This window comes from Thrips palmi, unplaced genomic scaffold (genome assembly GCF_012932325.1).
Source record: "Thrips palmi isolate BJ-2018 unplaced genomic scaffold, TpBJ-2018v1 HiC_scaffold_4, whole genome shotgun sequence".
In the NCBI taxonomy this organism is placed as follows: domain Eukaryota; kingdom Metazoa; phylum Arthropoda; class Insecta; order Thysanoptera; family Thripidae; genus Thrips; species Thrips palmi.
Genome location: NW_023144631.1, coordinates 2,413,978 through 2,437,282, shown reverse-complemented (window position 1 = coordinate 2,437,282; position 23,305 = coordinate 2,413,978). Strand labels below are relative to the sequence as shown.

Sequence of the window (23,305 nt, the reverse complement as noted above, 5' to 3'; positions counted from 1 at the left end):
CCCTCCTCCCTTTCTTCTCTTTCAGGGGGTGCTTGAGGACGAGCGTCCCCCTCGCCTTGCTCCTTTGTGCTCCTGTCGGCACGACGGCACGCCAAGCGGCACGCCGAGCGGCAGAGACACTGGGTGGGGGACAAAGTGGGGACAGATATGGCGGTTAGCGGCGCCGCCGCGGGCAGTGTACTTGCAGTGCGTGCGTGTGTGTGTGTGTGTGTGTGTGTGTGTGTGTGTGTGTGTGTGTTTGTGTGTGTGTGTGTGTGTGTGTGGGCGCGCGCGTGTGCGTGCAGAGGTAAGGAAGGTGCAGGTGTGCGGATCAGATCCGTATCAATTTTCACTTGTGTTTGTTGTCAGAATACGACCATGCAAGTGCGCGGGGGATGCACTTGTGTTTCCTTTCAGAGTGTGTGTGTGTGTGGAAAAGGGGGGGGGGCAGTATCGACATGACAGCGTCATCGGCAAGGTAGAGGGAGACACAAGATGGGGCGAGATGAAGGAAGCTGGGTCCGGAAGAGGAAGCAGGCGAAGCGGGGCGACGAGGCGGTGGCGTCGGGTGGATAGAGACACACTCACACGGACACACACACACACGTAGCGCTGTAGGTACAAAGGCCCGTGGCAGTGAAGGCCGTTTGCCCCGCCCCGGCTGCCAGCGAGTGGGGAAGGACCAGGGAGGACCCGCTGGAATGAAAACTGCAAGGAAGCGTGCCCGCCGCGCCCGCGGTCCACAGACATGCAAATCAACGCAATTACGGCTCTTGCGCGGGTTCAAACCCCGCCCAGGAGGAGTGGCCACGCCAGTTTTTTTTCTTTCTTATTTTACATTATTTTTTTTAAAGGGTGTGGGCAACGCGCCGAGCGCTCGTCGCCGCCCAAAAGCAAAGAGAAAACCGTTTTAAAAAAAATGGGTGGAAAACGACGCTTTTGCTGCGTCCAACACGCACCACGCCCCGCCACGCCCCGCCACGCCCCCAGACCCCAGGAAGGGGCTTCGTTCGCCACCCCTTCCTTTCACAACCAGCCCAACGTTTACAGGTCTTTTGTGCGTCAAGCTTGGGAAAAAAAACTAAACATAAACTAGGCGAATAAATTACACTAATTGCGCGGTGATTAGGACCTGCGTGCGCGCCTGTGTGCGTGTGTGTCACTGAAACCCTCCGCGCGCGCGTTGCGCAATAGCAATCCGGCCTCGCCACACTCGCTCGGATTCCCGGTATCGGAATGCAACGCACCTTCGCATTCGCCGCATTTCAGGATGACGTTTGCGGGAATCCGTTTAATGCTCTTCCGAAACAGATGAGGAACCCCCCGCGTTCTCGATGATAGATGTGCTTTTCGGTGGAAGCGCGTAGGGTAACGTGCCCAGTGATGGCCAGGGTACCAGTGATGGCCACTTCACACTTTGCGCTGACTTTCCCACCAGGCGAGATTAGTTAAAGAATTGAGCTTTTGAGGTTTTGTACTGTCACATATTGACAACACAACGCCGAAAAAATTTCAGCTTTTTAGTGTTAGGGACGGCCGCACGGGCGCAGCGCGCTGAACACTGCGTTCTCGGCCGGTCGAACGTTGCTTTCCTTACCGGCCCAGATTAGCGCAGGCTTTAACGGCGTCGCTTGTCATTTGTGAATACGAGGTCCGTGCAAGAGAAACATCACGTCAGAAGAATCGAAAGAGGGCAAGTTAACCATAACATGCAAGTTTTTTTGAAATTTCGTTACATTTGAGGGAAAAGGGGTGGTGGCCAGTACTGGGCAGGCAAAACAGTGCACAGCCAGTGATGGCCACACTAGTGTTTTGAGGCAGACTTTGCAACGAGCGATGCGACGCCGTGCATGTCCGTCTAGTTTGTTGCCTGAAATATCTTGGTTTTGACCTGGCATCTCAATCCGCCTGCCTCATGGGGACCTGAATTCACGGTACCATGGAAACTGTTTAGACTCCGTACGTACAATAAGTTTTGTTTTTAAGTCAAAATTTTAAATATGCGATAGAAACAATTCGATTTCAGAAACGCGTTCACCTCAACAAGATGAACAAAAAATGTTAAGCATGTTTTAGGTTCAGGCTTGATTTTCAGAAGTTATCGGCCTTGAAACAGGCCTTGAAACAGGAAAAAAGATGCATTTTGTACCTTTTTCCACTTTGGACACCGATAAACCTTTGAATTTGAAGTCTGTACCTATAACATGCTTAACATTACATGTTCACCTTCTCGAGATCAAATCATTTCGGAAACCAAATCTTTTATGGTATAAACACAAGTAGATTCCCAGGGTAGGTTCCCAGGGTTACACTGATTTCCGTTTCCTAAGACACAGTGACCCCTGTAGCTTCGAACAAGGTGCAAACCAGCTGAAATTGGGTTCAATAACTGTCAAAAACGAAAACAAAGCGCTCAAACCCTAGTGTGGCCATCACTGGGCCGGGACCCTGGCTATCACTGGGCAAAAGGTGGCCATTACTGGGCAAACTGTACTGATAGTTTGGTTAACTTTTTCTCAAAGAATAAATTTTATTTTGCTGGTTTCTACCCTTGGGAACCTTTACTCTATCCTTCTTTTATGTTTCTGGAAATTTTCATACCGGTACGACGTGCGGGACGCTTAGTAAAGGGGTTAAAGGCGCATCAGTGCGCTAAAAGTGGCCATCACTGGGCACCTTACCCTACCTTCCCTCTCATAAATGACGTCATTGTTCGCCAATTGCAAACGCGCTGTCCCGCTCCCTCGGCGGCAGAGGCTTCTTGATACGTCGCTGCAGCCTGCAGTGCTTACGTACGTACACAAGCCGGCAATGGCGCCAGAGTTTGCTGCGTGGAAAAGTTTGGTTATTGCGCACGATTACAGTGGTGTGGCCCTTCCTCGCCCTGCGTCGCCCTGCCTCCACGATGATGACCCGGACAATGGCGTAACATTCCTGAACTCGCCGCTGTCGTCCTAATTGCCCGCACCACGCCCGGTTGCTGATGTTGTTGTTGTTGTTGATGGTGATGATGTCGTCGTCGTTGTGATTGTGCGCGTCGGGACGACGTAAGATGGATGAAACGCGTCGCCAAGTTGGATTCGCGAGGCGGCGGGTGGAAACGATACGGGCCGTGGATCTAGACGAGGCGGGGCGGGGCGGGCTGCCAGACGCACAGACCGCACCTGCGAGGGGCTTTGGGAAACAAAAGCCAACAAAACCGCGGCGGCGGCGGCAAGCCTGGGCCAGCCAGCCAGCCACGGGCGTGCCGCGTGCGCGCGAGCGGCTTACATGAATGATTCATCCATCAGAATCCTCCGCGGCTGAATTTAATGAATTTGATGAATTTAATGAACGGCCCTTTCTTTTCCCCGCGAAAGTAGCAGCAGCAGGCAGGTGGGTCTCTCTCTCTCTCTCTCTCTCTCTCTCTCTCTCTCTCTCTCTCTCTCTCTCTCTCTCTCTCTCTCTCTCTCTCTCTCTCACTCTCTCTCTCTCTCTCTCTGAGTCGGGCTGCCCATCCGCGTTCCCCGCCGCAGCCATCGCGACTGTCACGCTGCCCTGCGACTCTCGACGCACCTGATGGCACGGCCCGATACACCGCATACTAGCAGCACTAGCAGTGTGGCTGCGAGGCGGCCCGCGACACTGGAACTCGCTCGCCCTAATCGGAAATTAAAATTGTTGCCGATGCTGGCGATACGGGGAAACGAACCGCGTGTCTCATTCCACAGTGGCGGCGCGCTTGGCGGCCGGGCGCGTCGCTCCGTCTCTCTCGCACCCCTTCGGGCCGCCCCACGAGTGCGACAGAGACAGAGCGACGGAACGGCGGGAACGCGGCGCCCTTGTCTTCCGCTGCGGGACGCGCGCGCCTCGCCTCGCTTTAGCGGCAGTAAAGCGACGAGGAGGTATAAAATCGGGGAAAAATCTGCGCTGCCCCGGCCGCTGCGCCGCTGCACCAATTTGATGGCACGGAGCGCAGCGCACCGGCAAGCACCTGTTGGCCGCCATTAAGACGCAGCAAGCACGGCGAGCTAAGCTCGGCAAGGCCAGGCAAGGCCAGGCAGGCGGAACCTCGCTAAAGTTGGCCAGGGTGAGCGTCAGCACGCCTTCACGGCAAGAGCGGGAACGGGACGGGGACTGCATCCGCGCGAAGACGAAAACGCGACCAACCTCGGTGGGACTCGAACCCACTTCAGACTGATAGTGTCGCTCTGTCTCTCTCTCGCACTCGCGGGTCGTTCCGCCGCAAAGGGCGCGCAAGAGAGAGACGGGGAAGGCATTACGAGGCAATGAAGGCCCCGATGCAGTGCGGGCTGCGGCACGGCGCGGCACTGTGCGTTGCGCCGCCCGCATCCACCACACTGGCGGCACTGGGCGACCGCCACCGCACTGGTAGGCCTGGCAGCGCAGGGCCGGCAGGGCAAGGAGGGACGGATACCATTCGGCCTGTAATTCGATGGGCTTGGCCAGCCCGGCCAGCCGGTCATTTGCGGTCAGGTGAACGAATTGAACGTCTCCCCGTCCTCCCCCCCCCCTTCCCCACAGAGCGCCCGCCGGTCTGGAGGCCTTGCCAGCGCCGCCCCCTCCTTCATCGCCTCCTCTCCGCCGCTCCGCCGCTGCGCCCCTCAGGCCCGTTTTCAGCAACTCAGCATTAATTGAAACTTCCCCAGTCACGCCCACATTTGCATGCACAAGTGGACTTCCTTGTCGATGCCTCTCGCCCCATTTTTCTCGCCGTCCAGCCCGCCCGCTTGCCCGCCTGCGGGGTGGGTGTCCGGTGGCGCCACCGGGCGCCACCCCCTGCCCGCCGACATGGCGGCCCCGATGCCGCCCCGACGGGTAACTCGAGTACCGTCCCGACGGGTAGGTGCAGCGGACTCATTCCGAGAGCCTTTTTCGTCGCTCTCTCATGCGGCGGTGCCCCGTGTAGGTAAGAGAGAAATGGAGCGACGAAATCGACCCTCGGAATGAGTGTCTGCCGCCAGCGTGGCGGCGTCCACAATGGGGCAACTTTCTCCGGACCTTCTTGTTGTTGCTGTTGTTGCTGCTGCGCCGCAGCTTATTTTTCACTTGAGCGACTGGACTGCGGGGGCTGCTCCTGAAATATTGGCCGCCGCTGTCAATATGGCCTTCCGGGCAGCGCGGCCGCGCAGCGGCACGCCGCCGGGGGCTTGCCGGGGGGCAGGCCCAGGGCCACGACGACGGCCACCCCGCCCCGCCCCGCCCCGCCCCGCCCCGCCCCGCCCCGCCCCGCCACGCCCCGCCACGGTCCACATGACGCCGAGGGCCTCGCTGGCTGCCAGGCTGCTTGTTGCAGAAGACGTACGTGATGGCCTTGAAGCACAGAGCTGGAGGCCGTGCGGGCCGTGCCGGCCGTGCTGGCCCGGACAGTGATTGGATAGCCGAAAAAGCCACCGAAGCGCGGCGGAAACGGGAAAAAAAATTTGGCGGCGAAAGAAAGAGCGCGATGGTTTAAAGGCCTTTGACGCTTGGTGGGGCGGGGCGGGGCGGGGCGAGCACCGGGGGCGTTTAATCTCGCCCGTCAATACGATGACACAGCGACAAGTGCAGATTAGGGGGCGGGAGGCGGCAAAGAGCAAGGTGGGGCCGTGGGGCCGCAGCCGCGGTGGCAGCTCGGCTTGTCGCTTGATGGATACGACTCGAGATGCACAAAGGGTCATCTCCCTTTTTACCGATAGGCAACAGAGAAGAAGAAGAAGAAGAAGATAGATGAAGAAGAATAAGATGATGAAGAAGACGATGGTGAATAAGAACAAGAAGAAAGGGAGTGAAAGAAGGAGCAGAAACAACTCGTGTAGTTGTAAAGAAAAGGACAGCAAGCCCATGATGGTGCCCGAGGGTTGTTCCGCCTGGGCTGCACCGCACGGCGCCCCGTCGCTCTGTCTCTCTCGCACTCGCGGCGCGCCCCGCAAGACCCGCGGATCCGCGACACCGCTAATGCCGCACCGTGGCGCCGATTGGGGTCGCGCGGCGCGCAGCTCGGCGAGGAGTTTCGCCAAAGATTACAAGTAAACAGCATTAAAAGTGTTCCGGCAGGCATGGAAGCGATCTTCCTCTCTCTCTCTCTCTCTCTCTCTCTCTCTCTCTCTCTCTCTCTCTCTCTCTCTCTCTCTCTCTCTCTCTCTCTCTCTCTCTCTCTCTCTCTCTCTCGCTCTCCTCCCGGCCGGGCGCCGCCTTCCCAACACAGATGTTGTCTACAGCCGCAAACGATGCCGCACAGTTTAAGTGGGTGGCGTGGACGTCCATTTGCGAACGTCTAATTGTTGGTCGAGGGCGGCGCTGCGGCTCGGAGACGGACGGGGACGAGGTCTCTGTCGCTCGAAACGAAGAAAACGTTGACAGTGGCGAGGCATCGGCCTTGCCCCGGGGCTGTGGCGGGCTGTGGCGGGCTGTGGCGACATGCCCCGCAAGGTGTTGTGATTGTGCCGCGCCTCCCCGTGATCCCCTGCAGCCCGCCGAGTCCCCGCCGTCACCTGGCTGTGCCGTAATGCCTCCACGCCGGCCTGGCCCGACCCGACCCGGCCCGACCCGGCACGACCCCCGTCAGGCCCTCGCTGCCCTCGCCCTGCCCGGGCAGAGCCGCCCTGTGCCGAGCCAAGCCGGGTCCTAATTCAAGTCTTCGCCCCTTCTCTGTCACACCCAAAGCCTCCGTCCCCATCGGAACGGCAACAGCGGCGCGGCCCGCCCCGCCCCGCCTTGCTTACTGTCAGGCTTTACCGGAGGCCGGGCCGTGCACGCCAACAAAACCGAGGTGACTTTCCGAAAAGGCAAGCAAACTATCCCCCGCGCTGCGCCAGCTCGCCGAGTCGCCGTCCTCCGCGGCCCTGACGTGTTATTCCTGGAGATGCAAATCAAAGAGGGGCTTTCTCAGAAGAAAGCCGCCTGCCCGGTGGCGCGCCAATCTGGGCCAACCCTTCTCTCTCGCTCCTCCTTCGGAGAATCCCCGGTCGTCTCTCTGCAACAACGGGCCGGTAACGACGTCCCCGTCGGCGAGGCGAGGCGAGGAGACTTTCAATTCATCGCAGCGTGACGCACTTCGTCTCGGCCGGTTTCTTTGGGCGAGGATTTTCACTCGGCGAGTGGCGGCAAGGGCGCCGTGATCAAGGGCTCCACGGTCACTGCGCGAGGCACTACAAGGACAGCCGCCGAGTCGTTCCAGGTCGAGCAGAGGCGTTCTCGCGGTACAGTGTAGCGACCAGTGTAGGCCCTGGCGGGGGTAGTTCCCGCGTCGACCGAGGGGAACGGGGCGCTGCTGCCGCTGCCATTGACTCGCTTCGAAAAGGCGTCGGCGGGGCTGCTGGCTGCCTGCTGGCTGCCTGCAGCAGGCAGTAATGAGGGGAAAACAATTGCAGGCATCTGTTCCTTTCCTCTCTCTGCAGCTCGCACGGCCTTGGCGGCCTGGGCGGCCCGTCCCGGCCCGTCGTCCCGCTCGCCGCCAAGCTCTCCGTCATGCTCCCCGCGTTGCGCCCCGCGCCCCGTTCCGCCGTCGTTTCCGCGCGATATTAATTAGAAGCCCTTGTCTTCGGGACGAATGCCGCCAGTGATGTAACGAAAGAGGTTTTGCTCTGTCTTGCCTCGCGCCGCCTGGTGCTGCGGCGCTAAAGGGCTGGGCCTCTGGCTGGGCCTCTGGCTGGGCCTCTGGCTGGGCCTCTGGCTGGGCCTCTGGCTGGGCCTCTGGCGGAGCCGGCTGAAAAAGAGGTGGAAAGCCGAAACCGGCCTGCTTGCTGCAAAGACGAGAAAATTACTAGCGACAGCAGTTGTTTCGTGTTTTTGCTGTTGCTCGTTTTATCTTTTTTTTTCGTGATTTGAGGACCGACTCCCAAGGTCAGCCAATGACTTTTCGTTGGCATTTTGACTAACGTTGCTAAGCCGATACGCCCGCCCACTGTACTGCGGCTACCCGAGCACCATACTCGATGGGTCCCGATTTCACCTCTGCCGGCGAATTCTCCGCCGCCCCTTTTCTAGTTTGTTTTTGTTTTCGGCGCCGGCCGGCCACTCCCCGTGATTAGCGCTGCACTCGCCGAAAAAGCGGCGAGGCGGCGCGATAAATCGAAGCCCGCCTCGACCTAACGAAGGTTAATATCTCGATATCTCGACCCGGCGGCCCGGCGCGATGTTGCGCCTCGCGTTCCCTTCTGTGCTTTCTTTTTGCCGCGCCCCGCCCCGCCACGGACAGTATAATTAAGTCCGCGGGGCATTCTGATGATAAACAACGTGCCTAAGAGCGAGAGGGAGGAGAGGAGGGAACGGTGCAGACGTTTCTCCCCCCCCCCCTTCCCTCTCGCTCGGCCGGTGCGCGAAGCTACAATTGCGTTTACATTCCAGCAGGCACACCGTCGCCGCCATCGCCACCGATATCCGTTATGTAATTCGCGGCCTCCCTTCCGAGTGCGCGGCGCGGGGCGCGGCGCGGCGGTCAGCGGGGCCACCCCGCCCACTCCAGCGGCTCCAGCGGGGCGCCGCCGCCAAATTATATGAAGATTCATGGATTCCGGTTTATCTCGCCTTTTAAGCGCGGCAGGTTATTCGGCCGATGTTTGGGCGGAGCGGCGCGGCGCCCCGAGTGGAGCGGGGTGGAGCGGGATGGAGGGGAGGGGAGGGGAGGTTCTCGATGGAACCATCAGTCAGCGTATAACGGGCTGCCAACTTCATCTTATCGGGGCTGCTGCTGCTGCTGCTGCTGGGCCGCAGCGAGTCGAGCCAACTGCTGCCTTGCGGTCCGAAAGCCCGACCGGCCGGGGTCGGGATTGCCTGCGCACCCATTCCCAGGGTCTCTCTCGCACTCATGGGGCGTTCTGTGTAGGTGCGAGAGAGACGGACAGACGAAATCGACTCTCGGAATCGGTCTACTGGGTATCAATCTGGCGGGGCAGGCAGTGCAGGCGCCTCTGATGAGAGGGCGCGTCTCGCTCGCACCCCCCAGGCCCCAGGCTCGGCGCGCGAGTGCGACGGGGACGGAGCACCGATATCAACCTGGGCGTGGCGTGTTTGCGGCTCCGCTCGGCTCCGCTTAGACGCGCAATAAAATGCAGATCGGAGCGGCGCTGCGCCGGGAAGGCTTGTTGCGGTGCACCTGCACGCGCGGCTCGGCACGGCGCGGCTCGGCTCGGCACGGCTCGGCCGGCCGATTGGCCGGAGGGGAGGGGGGAGGGGGTAGTCAGGCCGTTTATTGCATCATTCGTTACTATTAACAGCGCCAAATCGAAATAAACTGTTCCCCGGGGGAAAGGCGCCGGCCAGCCGGGCAGGCAGCCAGGCAGGCAGCCAGCCTGGCAGTCATCACAGCCAGGCAGCGCATCGGCCCTGCGCGGCCCAGAGGCACACCCTCGTCATGAAAAGCTGCTCGCAATGACACCCGGCCCGCCACGCCACGCCCCTCATCCGACTCTGCTTCTTGAAACCTATGTGCTCCCGAGCCCCGCGCAAACTCACAGACACAAATTGCAGCTGCCGCCCCAGCCCTCACCGCCCCGCCCCGCAACTACTTCAGACGTCAGCGCGCCAGCAGGCGGGCCAGGCAGGCCGGCCTGGTCCGCGCACTTCCGGCCGACCTCAGCCTCTGGCCGACCTTGAGGCCTTGAGGTTGGCTCCCCGCCGCTCTGCCCCGCTCTGCCCCGCTCCGCGCCGCTCCGCCCTCTGACCTTTTGACCCTCGCCGACAATCTCCTTCCCGGACGGAATGCTCACCTCCGGGCAGTTGATGATGGCCGGCAGCGCACGCGCGTGACGGGGAGGGGAGGGGGCAACGGGGCAACGCTGTGTCGCGCGTGCACACACACACACACACACGCACACAGGGCGTCTTCGTAATGGCGGCCGTCGCTCAATGGGACGTTTAATCCCGACTCGAGCTTTACGACGAGGGCCACGTCGTCCTCGCCTCCACGACACACTGCTTGGGCTCCACGAGGACGGCCTGCTGCCACGGCCCATAACGCACCAGCTCTAGCATGCTGCAGCACGCGCGGGGCGTCGTTCGGTACAGCGGACTGTCTCTCTCGCACCCGCCCACGCCCCGCCCCGCGCGTGCGACAGGGACAGCAGCTGGCCGCGGGCGACGCGGAGCGGCGTAGCGCCTGCCAAGTCGAGGGTAGGCCAGCCTCGGCGGCGGCGCGGCGGCGTGCGCCGGGTTGCCTACGCCGCGGATGGCAGGCGCGCTGCCTGCTGCCTGCCGGCGGCGCAGCGGAGTGCCGAGTGAGTGGTGAGCCGCCGAGACACTCCGCCCCGCCACTGTCCGCCATTGCTGTTAGTGCCGCACGGTTTGCGCCACCCTACACTGTGCACTAACACTGTACACGCCGCCCTGATGGCGCCGCGGAGTGGTCCGCCCGGGGGGAGGGGCTCACGTGAGCAGGTCGCCATTCCAGACACGCGGCGCGCGTCGGGTGCGTCGCTGCGTCGCGGGGACAGAAGGCGTGGCGATAAAATGCGGTATTCGATGGCGGCGCGGCGCGGCGCGTGGAGGTAAACCGATATGGACCGCCGTGTGTGGCGGGCGAGGCGGAAGGCGGGCGGCCCGGGCGGCCCCGGACATGCAGCATCAAATGCCCCCGGCGTGCCCCGCGCCCCCGCCGACGCGGCCGGGCCGCCCCAACCCGAGTCACCTCCTCGTCGATATCAATATTACCCCGCCTGTCTCGCCAGCAGACGGCCGGATCAAATAAAACAAAACGGGGAAAAGGGTTTTTTTGGCCTCCTTTCCCGATGCATGGTTTTGTGATATGCCTGCACACGATGGCACCGACTCATGTCTGTTCGCTTCGCGGCGACCCGCCCCGCCCCGCCCCGCCCCGCCCCGCCAGGCCCAACGTTACTTCTGCTGCGGGCCGATTCCGAGAGGGAACGCCCCGTGAGTGCGAGAGAGACAGAGCGACGAGACGACTCTCGGAATGAGGCTGCTGGCGCTGCGCCTCCCAGCCCAGGCCGCCGCCGTCGGGTCGTCGTCTGTCATCAGTGCGATCGCCGATTCCGAGGCTCTGTCTCTCTCGCACTCGTGGGGCGTCCCGTTGGGGTGCAAGAGTGAGAGAGAGAAAGGGCGACGCGGCCTGTCCGGAATCGCTCTATATGCTGGCCCCGCACTACTCCCAGCACTAGTGTCGCCACTCTCGCTTTTTTTTTTTTCGTGCTGCCTCCGCGCCGCGCATGATATACTCCCACACTAGTTGCATGCCGGCCCGGCCTGCCCGGCCCAGCCCGGCCTGGCCCCGGACGCGCGATGCGCGCCGAGAAAAATGGCGCCAATATGTTAAACTGATGTACTGGCACTCTGTGCCGACGTCGGCAGCGCGGCCAAGCGGAGCCAAGCGATGGCACGGCACTGTTAACATGGCCGCCCTGGTAATGACAAACCGCCACGCCACTGCAGCAGCGCCATCTGGCGCCGGGAGAGGGAAGGAAGGGTCATTGGGACTAGGGGGCTCGCGAAACCAGAATCATGGTTCAGCGAAGCCAGAAAAAACAGCAGAAGGTAAATAATTGCCCTGAGCCTCGCCTCTTTCCCTTTTATTCGTGTCGTTTCCGACCTGCCGAGTGTTTTGCCGTCGCTGTTCTTTGAGGCGCCACTGGGCCGCTGGCTGCTCGCACGCAAAACCTCCGCGGCCGCCGAGACGCCGCGGCAGCGCTTCAGGAGAGAGGCCGCCGCCTCTCCCCTCTCCGCCTGACATTTTAATTTCCTGTCACCTCCGCGGCCCGGCGCGCCGCCAGGCCGCCACCAGGCCGGGGCGCTCCACCACATGCCGCTGCGACGCGGCGACGCGGCGACGCACTGCTAGCGCTGATTCGCAGGGACGGCCCCGCCGGCTGCTACACTCTTCACGCGCCTGCGAAAAAAAAAACAACGAATAATTTGGATGATTGACTTGGCTAGGCTTAATTCGATAGCTGCCATCGAAAATCCGATCAAACCACACGACGGTAAATCGTAAAGGACAGCAGGACAGGGTGGCGGCACCGGCTGGGTGTACAGCACGCCGGGTAAACACGATCCACTGTCCAAACTGATCTGGGCCGCGGCGTCGCGCTGTCTCCGTCGCACTGGCAGGAGGGAGGCAGGGCCGGGCCCCGGGGAAGGCCGAGGCGAGCGATTCCTTTCCTTCCTCCAAATTAATGCGACCTGCCGATTCCCATTTGCAGTGGCGTGGCGGGCCGCGGGGCCGCGGGCTGTAAATAAAATAGGCGGGAAAAAACAAAACACGCGACCCGACGGCAGTGGCGGCAGTGGCGGCAGGGCTATCCGTCTCTGTCGGGCTCCATCTGCCCCGACCCGACCGCCCGGCAGTCCGGTCCGCGGCGCCACCAGCGTGGTGCCGCCACGGCCAGGGCCTCCACCGCCACCGCGACGCCTCCGCAGCCGCCGCCTTCAATAATACGCGGCGCGTTGTTGTTGGCGGTGCTCGGCCACGCTCCGCTTTCACGCGTCCAAAAGCTGAACCACGTCCAACCAACCAACGAGCGAGGAAAACCCAGAAATGATGTAGGGCCCACTGTAGGCGGGGTGCATTAGCGCCTGGTACCCGCTGATCTCCCGGCCGCGGTGCTGCGATGCGCCCCGCGATCTCCGCCCCTCCCCTCCCCCGCGACCCGTAAGCCACGCGGATTATAAACAGTAGCAGGCGTATAATGGCTGATATTCGTGATGTACACAATGCGCTGGCGGGGCGGGGCGGGGCGGGCCGGGGCGTGGCGAGGCGCGGGGAGGAACAAGCCAGACAGAGAAAGGGCCGCGATTATACGGCGAGCCATTGAAACCGTGTCGGCGGCAAACACCGCACGGCTCGCAATTTCGTTTTATTTTTCTTTATTTCCGACTTTCTGGCGGAACTTGCTTCCCGGTTAGCAGTGCCGCCTCGCCTTCGGGCCGTGGCGCCGCGGGGCCGCCTTGACCTCCCCGCCATCGCTCGATGAGTTTTATTACCGTGGGCCTCGGGGCTTGTGCCGGCTTCTGCCTTCAAACATCCCAAGCTTATGACTTCCACGGCCGTGCGCCGCGTGGGTGCGGCGCGGTGCGGTGCGGCCGGCCCCACTGCCTCCCTCTCTCCTTGGAGGGGCGGGGGAAGCGCGCCCCGTCCCCGCCTTCCCGGCCGTGCGCCGTCCCGAGTCCTGTGCAAGCAATCACTTGTTTCCCGCAACGCGCAGTGCTCGCCGTGTCACTCCTGGCTGTCTGGCCGGGGCGGACCTGCCCCCGGTGTAGTGTGTGCACACTACGCAGCGCCGCCCGCTTCTCACGACAATAATACGTACAGCCAAAGAAGGCAAACGGGCGGCCAGCTTCAGAAAAGATAAGGTCACGTTTTGCGGCCGGACGCTACTCCAAAAAAGATGTTTTTCGGCGTGCGCCCGGCCACCGCCTTGACGCGAGGACGACTTATCCCGACGATTGCGGCGACTGTCCCCCCCACCGCAAAGCTGGCCTCCACGGCGTGCGGGGCGGCGAGGCCGCGGTCCGAACGTGACGAGATTCAGGCTCTGTGGGCCGAGTGGCGTGGCAGAGGATTTCCAGCCTGGAAGGTGAGCCAAAGTGTTGGGCTGTGCCGCGCCGTGCCGCGCCGTGCCGTGGGGCCTTAATGGGGCGGCCAGCTGCCAGACGCAGCCCCCCCGCGGCCCCCGCGGCCCCCACAGCCCTCCGCGGCCACGCCACGCCCGCCTGCACTCCGGATTAAAAGCCCTCACCGGCCAAACTGGAGGGCGGCCGAAGGCAGCGCACAAGGGGCGGAGTGGCGGCCCGCTCCAGTGTGTGTGAGTGCGTGTGTGTGTGTGTGTGTGTGTCAGTGCGTGTGCTGGCCGTGCCAATGAGAGGGCGCATCTTGCACCGCATTGACTGCGTTAAGGCTGGGCCTCGCTCTGATTAGAGGCAGGGGCTCTGGCAGTGCCTTGGTACGGTTGAGGGCGGGGGGGGGGGGGGGGGGGGGGGAGGGACGCACTGCCCTGGGCATGCCCTGCCCCGTCCTTCGTTGTGGTCGCCTTGGTGGACGGAGACCTTGTGCGTCCTTCTGGCACGGCGCCGAGGACGCGGTTTCGACTCTGTGTGTGTGTGTGTGTGTGCCGCTCGATGCAGTATTTAAAGGCCACACACACCCGCCCTCGTAACGCGCCACGCGGCTGCGCCGGGCTGCGCGGCAACGGAAATGAACGGCTGCAGCGCCGCACTTCCACACGCCATTGCCCTGCATAAGCCATGAGCTAAAAGCTAAAAGGAGCTCTTTAAGACGACCCTCTTTCCTTTTCCTTTTTTCCCTCCCCTTCCTTTTCCCTTCTTTTGTCGTTTCCGTTTTACTCTCTCTCACTCTGTCCCTTTTTCTAAACACCGCGCCGCGGCTGCTGCTGCTGCTAGTACCACCAGGGGAACATACAAATGCGTACAAAGCACACACATGTACGTGTAAGTGCACATGGTCACACACACACGCGCGCCCGCGCGTATAAGTGAGCACCCTCCACATCGCGTACACACCCACACACGTAATCACTCTCTCTCACACACACACAGGGTGCGCGGAAAGCTACCCCCAACTTACAGTGCCACTACCCACCCGGCCCCAGGCTTGCCCGAGGCTTGCCCGAGGCTTGCCCGGGGCTTGCCCGGGGCGCGCCCCGACCTTTCCCGCCCGTCCGGCAACTTGTGGACCAAGTTATCTCTGCTCCGGGCCGGCCGTGCCAGCCGTGCCAGCCGGGCCGGCGCCACACTGATAGCGCTGATAGTCCTGATTCCGATGCGGGCAGCGCGGACGCAGCCAGCAGCTCATTGAAACGGAACGGGGACTCTCTGGACCCGTCCCGTCCCCACCCGCGTCGCAAATAAACAGGTTGTAATGCGCGCCAAAATAATGTATTGCACTCCCCCCCCCTCCCCACCAGGCCCTCCCATTCGCCCGCCGGCCTCCGGTCTGTCTGTCTGCCTGTCCGTCCGTCCGCTCGCCCGTCCAATATCCTCCCCGGGCGGCGTGGAGCAGCCCCTCGACGTCACGAGTACACGCCGCGCGCCCTCCTCGCCTCGACGAGTGCCTGCTGGCAACACACTACACCAACACGGCGCCGCGTTATTTACACCTGCACGCCACACACACACACACACACACACACACGTGCAGGGCGTTCGGTAGGCCTGCATATCATCACCCCCTTGCTGTGACGGCACGAGGGCCCCTCGGGGGGGCCGGGAGGTTAAGGTTAGGGGGTAACGAGGTGAGTGGGGGGCGTGGCGGGGACGTGGGGGGGGGGGGGGCAGGGCAGGTGTGGCGGGGGCCGTGTTGGCACGAGGAAGCTCGGGGCGGCGCGGGGCGCGGCGCGGCGGGGCTGCGGGCACTCACACATTACCGGCATGACCACAGCCGTCAGACGCAGGGCGCTGCAGAGCGCTGCAGCCCGGCCTGCATGACGGCAAGGAGTCCCGCCACGAGTACGCCCGCCACACAGTCGTACAGTCCGTGCCGAAATAACAAACAGTCGTGGTGGCGGTGCGGCACCGAGTTGGCCGGCCAGTGGCTGCCTCGCTGGCTGGCTGGCTGGCGGTAGAGCACTGCCGCCTGTGGAACTTTTCGCTCCGACAAAAAGGCGGTGAGGGAAACTGGAGCGTGCAGGTCGCTCCGCTCGCTCGGCTCAACTGCAGCGGCCGAATTTATCGGTGTTGTTCATAAACACGCCGCCGCCGCGCTGCTCCGCGCTGCTCGCCGGAGTCTAACACGACCCGGAGGAATTCTCGGCCGTAATCAAGGTGATGAAAAAAGGGAGACTCGGCGGCGGCGAGGGAGTTTCCCCCACGGACCGTTGGCTGCAAAAAAAGTGAAGGGAGGGGGGCAATGATCGCGAAACGCCCCCACCCACTGGCCCACTGTTTAAAGTGTCACTAGCGGCCGGCGCGACACGGCGAAAAAAAAACACAACTATTAACCCTCAACACGAGCCGAAGTCGCCAACACGTGGCCGGTTAATATTTAGGCGGAGTCAATGATTCATCCCCACGGGGCCTCGCGTCGCTGTGTGTGTGTGTGTGTGCGGCCGAGTCGGTGTGTTGGCGTGTCACCGGCGGTGGAGGGGCGGATGCAGGGGGGGGGGCGGCGAACTTGAAAAGCCGCTCCATTGTCAAACTCTTTCTCCGTCCCGCGCTCCGCGGCTCCGCGCTGCCTCTTTCTTGCTCCATCTACCTCCGCCTGGACTGTGCCATAAATAATGCAGTAGCGAAGGAGCGCGGGGCGGGGCGCGGCGCGGGGGCCACAGGCAAATTCCAACTTTCACTGTCAACGACGGCGCACCACACCCCGGGAGCGGGGTGTGGGGGTGGGTGGTCGTGAGGGGCCGGCCAGAGGCTCACGGACTGGGAGCCCCGCCGGCCCGGCAGCCCCCACACCGGCTGGCCGGGCAGGCAGCTCGTCGCCAAGGCCGCCAGGCTCTAGGCCGCCGCGCCGCAGGAGGCGGCTTGTTGCTGCTCGGACGAGCGCCGTCGCAGTGAGCCAGACCGGTGGAGGCGGCCAAAACTCCAGACGCGTTTTGAGCTCCAGAGTCGCTAAACAGGACTCGGACCGAACGGGTGCAAATAGATTGCTCTTCGAACGAGGAATCCATTGGTGGGGTCACACGTTCGGTTCGAGTCCTGTTTAGCGACTCTGCAGCTCAAAACGCGCCTAGAGTTTTGACCGCCTCCACCGGTCTTCTGGCCCACTGTCGTGCCTCGCCGCGCACCTCTGGCCTTATCCTGTCCTGGCCCGTCCAAACAACTTCTATTCCTCATTTTTCCTTTTTGTGTGTGTTTTCCTTTCGCGAACACGTGAAGCGCGCGCGTGCCTGCGTGCGTGGTGGCACAACACGACAGCCACCTCTCGCGGTGCATGACACCAGGACGGCCAATTCGTCTTGCTCTCCAGCGCCCTCACCGCCACCGCGTTGCTGGAGCGGCGCCCCCGGCCGCCCCCGGCCGCCCCCGGCCCTGGAGCGGTGCTTCGTTCGCCGCCAAAGTTGTCGCCGCTGTCGCGCTGTCGCGCGCGAAATGTACTCGCGTTGTTTACACCTACACCACAAAAACACTGTTCCAATTTCAAAGCAAAGTTCGGTTTTCATTGTTTTGTTTTATGTGTTTATCTGGCGCTCCGGTTGCAGCCCCGCCGCCCCCTCTGCCTTCGGACGGCCTCGACGGCCTCGGCTTGAACCCCGACCTGCCACGCGGCACGCCATTCCGGCCTCTCCGCGAGACCCCGCAACATGATGTGCGGTACGCCCCACCCCGCCCCGCCCCGCCCCACCCGCGTCCGGTCTAGAGCCATCTCGTTCCGCTCCGACAGCTCCATATCACTTGGACCTGTCTACTACCCGCCACGCCGCGCCACGCCACGCCATAGTGCTCGTCGCGCGTCCAAACAAACTCGGAAACACAATCTATCACCGCGCCGCTGCAAAAATACCGAAATACACGCGTGGTGCGGCCAGATAAGAAGATGTACCAAAGCGCTCCCCCAGCGGACCAGCGCCCCCGCCTCGCCGGTACCGTGGACGGCCTTCTGGGAGCAGCCGCCGACGTGCCCGCCGGAGAACTAGAGGCTGGGGGCAGCACGGCCAGGGCACGGCCAGGGCACGGCCAGGGCACGGCCAGGGAGCGGCCAAGGCGTGTGGCCGTATGAAGTTTACTCTGGTGCAAAGCTCCTCGGTAAATAGAAGATGGCTGCTGGCCTCCCAAGCGCGGCGGCGGCGCGGCGGCAAGGGGTTAGCTCAGCAAACAGGTGGTGTGGTCTGTAATTTTGCGAGCAGAGTGGAGCTGGGCGGGGCGGGGCGGGGCGGGGCGCAAGGTGGGGATGGGGCCGTTTGGACCTCGGGGTGCGAGCAGTGCGGAGCAGAGCGAGCGGCGTAGGCCAGACTCCGATAAGGCTGGGGTCGGAAGGAGGGAGAGTGAGAGGGAGTGAGAGGGAGGTAGGGTAGGCAGGGCGACACGCCAAGCCCGACCCGTCACCAGCACGGCGCGGCCAGCACCGCCAGCAACGCCAGCAACGCGGGGCCATCGACTTGGCGCCGCTCTCCAACTTTGGACGCTCCGCCTCCCTCGCACTCGCGGGGCGTCGCGGCTAGTCCCGGCCGGGTGCGAGGGAGACAGCGCGACGAGGCTCTGTTCGGAGTGAGACTCCCGGCTCCGGCTTGGGTCGGTATTTGGCACCGCCTCGGATGCACTGCGCGAAACTCCCGCCGGGCCGGCCGGGCCGGGCCGGTGTGTGACCTTGCCGCCGCCCTCTCCCTCCCCCAGCCTCCCGGCCGGGGCTCAGGCAGCAAAGCGAGGGAAATCGGCGTCCTCCAGAGGAAATGGATTTTTTTTCCCCGCCAGGAAATTGGTTGCCCCGCCGCGACCGCGACGTCCTCGGCGGCGTGCGGGTCGCGCGGTCGCGGCGGTCGCGCTCCATTCGTCGCGGAGTGAGTGTTCCAGGGGCGGGGCGTGGCGGGGCGTGGCGGGGCGTGGCGGCATAGCGGGAGATCACCCCTGACTCGTGGCGGACTCAGGTCGTGCCCTAAGCCCCAGCCTCGCCTCGGCGCGGCCTATGCTCCATGCACTCCCACTGCCCCAGCAGGGCTTCCCTTCCGGCCCTTCATTCAGACGAATCGGTGCAGCCGTCGCGCGTAGGTGGTGCCGGACACCTTGTCGGGGCGCGGCGCGGCGCAGTCCGCGTCCTTGGCCCTTCGCGCCGCAATCCTGGAATCCTGACTGGCGCCGCGCCAGGGGAGTCCTTCGCGCTTCGCGGCGGAACGGTGGAAAGGAAAGTCGTGGCGCGGCACGGCGGCGTGTCCCTCTCGCACCCTGACGGAGAACCCCGTGAGCGCGAGAGAGACAGAGCGACGAATCGACTCATTGCAGGCCGCTGCACTCGCGTCCAAAGCCCGTCGCGACGGCCAGACGGCCGTAGAAGCGCAGCACCGTCGCGTCGCCTCGTCTCGCCGCCCAAACTTATTCCACCCCAATTTCCTTCGTTCGCTCGCGCGGCGCGGCGCGGTTCGTCAACGCGAGAAGGTGCTCACTGCACTCCCAACTTTGTGTCCAAAATCCTCTCGCTCCATTTACCTGACGGCCTCGCGCGGCCACGTCGCTTCGCCGGGGAGGGGGAGGGGTGGGGGCGGCTGTAAGCTATCTAATTAATGGGGACAAACGAAGACCAGGGGGGCGGGGCGGGGCGGTGCGGGGCGGGCGCGAACTGAACAGTCGTACCTGGGGGATGGGACGGCCTGGGACGTCCTGTTGCCCGGGAGGAGGGGGCGAGTTAGTCGAGTGTACGAGGGGAGGGGGGAGGGGGAACGGGAGCAGACACCTGCGTCCGACCAACAGGCGCTCGATTAGCTCCCTGGGATCGTCCTTTCGTCCTCCTACAACTCATCCTCTCGCACACGGTGCTGAAAGCCTGATATGTGGTCTCTCTCTCTCTCTCTCTCTCTCTCTCTCTCTCTCTCTCTCTCTCTCTCTCTCTCTCTCTCTCTCTCTCTCTCTCTCTCTCTCTTCTCTTTTTCACTCACACACACATAGAGTACTCGAGCGTGTACGGTTTTATTTGCCCCTTGTCCCTGCCAGCACGCCACACGTGTACTCGCACCCCCCCCCCCTTGCTTACTCGCAGCTAAATTAGCATCGCTGCGCTCGGAATAAGTCTACCGTGGCTCAGGGCGCGCACGGCGCACGGCGTCGCATATGATGCAGGCTGCACGTTTGTTGCCTTTGCCTGCAAATAAGCAGTGGCGGCGGTATACGCCGGTGGCCGCACTGCGCTCTGCCTCGTGCGGTGTGTGTATGTGTGTAGGTGTGTGTGTGTGTGTGTGTACTCCTGAAAACGCCCCGCCCACCCGGTCCTCGTGACGGCACACACGGTAAGTCTCATCTCCACATCGGCGTATTGTGTCGCGTGTTTGCTCGGTTCGCACACGCGGGGAGGGGAAGGGGGACCACGTCCCGGGACGACGTCGTGGGTAGCGTTCAGAGCGCGGCCCGCCGTGGGAGACAAGGCTGGTTCCAACGGTACCTCCGCCATGTCGGCCGTGCCTCCCTCGGACTAGTCCGGCAGCCAGGCCCTCTGCATATCACGCGGCGACCCTAATCGCTCGCCAAGAAGGGGTGGCCCTGGACCGCTGCCTATCTCGGACGCAGGTTGGGCGGCCGACCGCGGCCCGGCCCCCTGGCGGCGTGCTTTAAGGACAGTCCCTGCGGGGCCCGGCAGCGCGGACCGGGCGGCTATTGGCTCCATCCGGATGGCCAACTCGCCGGCCGGGCCCCGGGGACCGGACTCATTCATTGATGGGCTGCCAGTCTCGTTGGAGATCTCGTTCGAGCGGAGGTCTCTCTCGCGGTGGCTGTGCCTGCCAGTCCTGCCAGTCCGCTTCGTCCCAAATCCCCAGCCAGCACCCCTGTCTCGCGGCCAGACCCGCTCCACGGCGGCACGGCGGCGCTCTGCGGGTTGCCTAGCCGGGACGCCGTGCTCCGCCGTGCTCCACCGTGCTGCTCCTGTTGCTTTTCAGACGAGTCCCTGGAGCAGCAGCAGCAGCGGCGGGCCGCGCCATTGGCAGAAGCCGCAGCACGATAACGCACGGAGCGCGCGCACACACAGACACACCTAGCCTCACACGCGGTCACGAACGCACTCACACACACACACGCGCACCCCTTTCCTTCGAAGAATGCGTGTGCCCTCTAAACGTGCGCGGCGCCCACCAGTGCGGCGGGGATAAGTACACGCGCTCTGTGTGTGTGTGTGTGTGTGTGTGTGTGTGTGTGTGTGTGTGTGTGTGTGTGTGTGTGGAGGGGGCTGGCTTGTGAGAATGTACCGTGCTTAATAACGCGCTGTGTGTGGAACCGCCTCAAGGCTCCAAACTATCCTCAGCCTCCACGAGAGCGAGGCTGCGAGGCTGAGGAGCGCTCCCCCCCCCCTCCTCCTCCTGGTGCCGCCCCTGGGACGCCTTGCCGGCCTCGCCCCTCAGTCGGGGCCGCGCACAAAAGCCAAGCAGGCCAAGACGGAGGGGCGAAAGGGGGACGGGGGGAAGTGGGACGTCATAAGTACAGCAATAATCTCGCTGCGGGATGAGCCACGGCACGCAGCAGGCCGCCGTCAGGCTGCCAGAGGCACGCATACGCACCCACCGCGAGCCAGCCAACTCACTCGGTCCGACCCCAAGACTCGTTTGGACGGGACGCGGACTCGCCCCGAGAGGTTTCTTCGGAAAACCTTTGACCGTCGTAAGCTTTCAGGGAGTGATTTTGCAGGCCACCGCCTTGCCAGAGGCGGGCAGAGGACGGCTTGCGGTGGCGCTGCTGGGCCGGGCCAGGCCGGAGTCGGCGCCAGGCGATGGCCGCCTCGGTCCGATCCGCAGAGTCCGTCTAGTCCGCCGCCAACTTGGCGATGGCAAAACAAAGCTTTGCGCTGGTCCTCTCCTCGCCGGGCTCCTCGTCCTCCTCGGACTCCTCGGACTCCTCGGCCGGCCCGGCCCGGCCGGCCCCTCCACGGTCTACATTGTTTGCTTTGACGGCCCGCGGCCCCGCGGCCTCACTCCGCCCAAAGCAGTGATTGGCGCCCAAGTATTCCTCTGGTCCGGCAGCCCGCCAGTGCGGGGTTCGGAGGCCAGGCCGGCCTCTAGCCCCTGGATTCGGGGTTCGGCCGGCTGGGCGCTGGCGCTCTGATCTTTGCCCGGCTGCCGCTCGGCTTCCCGCCAGAACCGCCAGCAGGCTGATTCCGAGAGTCGTTTTCGTCGCTGTCTCTCTCCCACTCACGGGGCGTCCTGTAAGGGAGCGAGAGAGAGGGATCGGCCTGCAGCACAGACGGAATGGAGCCACTTTGTGCGTCGGATTGATACTCAGTCGTACACAGCGTGGAGCGGCGTGGAGCGGCGTGGAGCAACAATGCGGTGGGGCGGACGGGACGGGGGCTCTTTCGGCCGCCACACAGTGGGCCAGAAGACCGGTGTGGAGGCGGCCAAAACTCCAGACGCGTTTTGAGTTCCAGAGTCGCCAAATGGGACTCGAACCGAACGTGTGACCCCACCAATGGATTGCTCTCCGAACGAGGAATCCATTGGTGGGGTCACACGTTTCGGTTCGAGTTCAGTTCAGCGACTCTGGAGCTCAAAACGCGTCTGGAGTTTTGGCCGCCGCCACCGGTCTTCTGGCCCACTGTGGCCCGCCCGGCGATCTCCGAGAAAGTTGGCTGACTCGGCCAGAAACTCGTCCGCTCGGCTCGCGGCTAATGATTCAACAAGCTTAGCCACTAACTAGGTCGACTTGGAGGAGCGCAGCGCGGTGGCCGTCCTGGCCGCGCGGGCCGCGCCGCGTGAGCGGCAGCAGGCGGGTTCGCACTAGTCTCGCGCAGGGTCAGCTTGCAAAACTAGTCAAATAAAGGGCGGATGGCTTGGCCAGCCTCGCACCTGGATGAGCCAGCCGGCCAAGCTTGTTGACGGCCAGGGGCTGCGCTGCGCAGTGCGCCAGGCCGGGCCGCACTGCTGCAAAACAATACGGACTGGATCAACACGGAATGTCACAAAGCGTTGTCGGTACGCCCGTCGCCTCTCTCTTTCTCTCTCTCTCGGCTGGCTGGCCGGCCGACCGTCCCCGCCTCCCTCTCTGTTTGTTTACCGAATACTCATGCATTTTCATCATTTTGTTCCGACGCAGAATGCAGGCAGACGGCCCAATCACTATCGCCTGCCACTCTCGCCTAATCCAGGCTTGTCCACACACACGCGCGCGCACACACACACACACACACACACACACACACACACACACACGCCAGAGACACTGAGGCAATCGACATTCTGGTCGGCACGAAAGCGCCAACTCTGGAGAAACTGGTGGGAGCCTCTGCGGCCCTAGGCCCCGCTAGGCCCCCTTGGGGTCCCCCCTTGGGGTCGACGGGGTCCCCCCTGACAGCTAGTTGTGCGCCTCACGTAAAGTATTGAAGCCGTTCACTCGGCAAAACTTGTCCCAAGTTTGCAGTACACCTGCAGTGGCGGGACGGGGCGGGGCCTTAATGAGGGCCTCGGCTGCCTCCTGGGGCCGTGCCACGCCGTGCTGTCCGTCCGGCGCAAGATGAGTAGCGCCGCGTCCTCGAGGTTCATTCTTCCCTTCAGTTGGCGGTGAGGACGGCGATGGCGGTGGCGGTGAGGACGATGACGACGGTGACGACGAGCTCCCCACAATGAGCACGGTCATCACCATTCAGCCCCATGCACTTTTGTTTTCCTCTCTGCAAGTATTTCCCTTTTCGTCGCTGAGGCAAAACAAAAACATCGAAGATGTTTCTTCCATGATTGTGAGTTGTTGTGGGAGTATCACGACGGCTCGAAAGCCCGCTGGGAAATTTTGTCGATATCTCCGGACTCGGAAA

The 23,305-nt window shown here is 63.0% G+C and overlaps 1 protein-coding gene across 2 annotated transcripts in view; it reads left to right on the top strand.

The window, feature by feature from the left end:
• LOC117649725 overlaps window positions 1-23,305 on the top strand; it is a 76,520-nt gene that overhangs the window by 31,479 nt on the left and 21,736 nt on the right. The window lies entirely within an intron of this gene.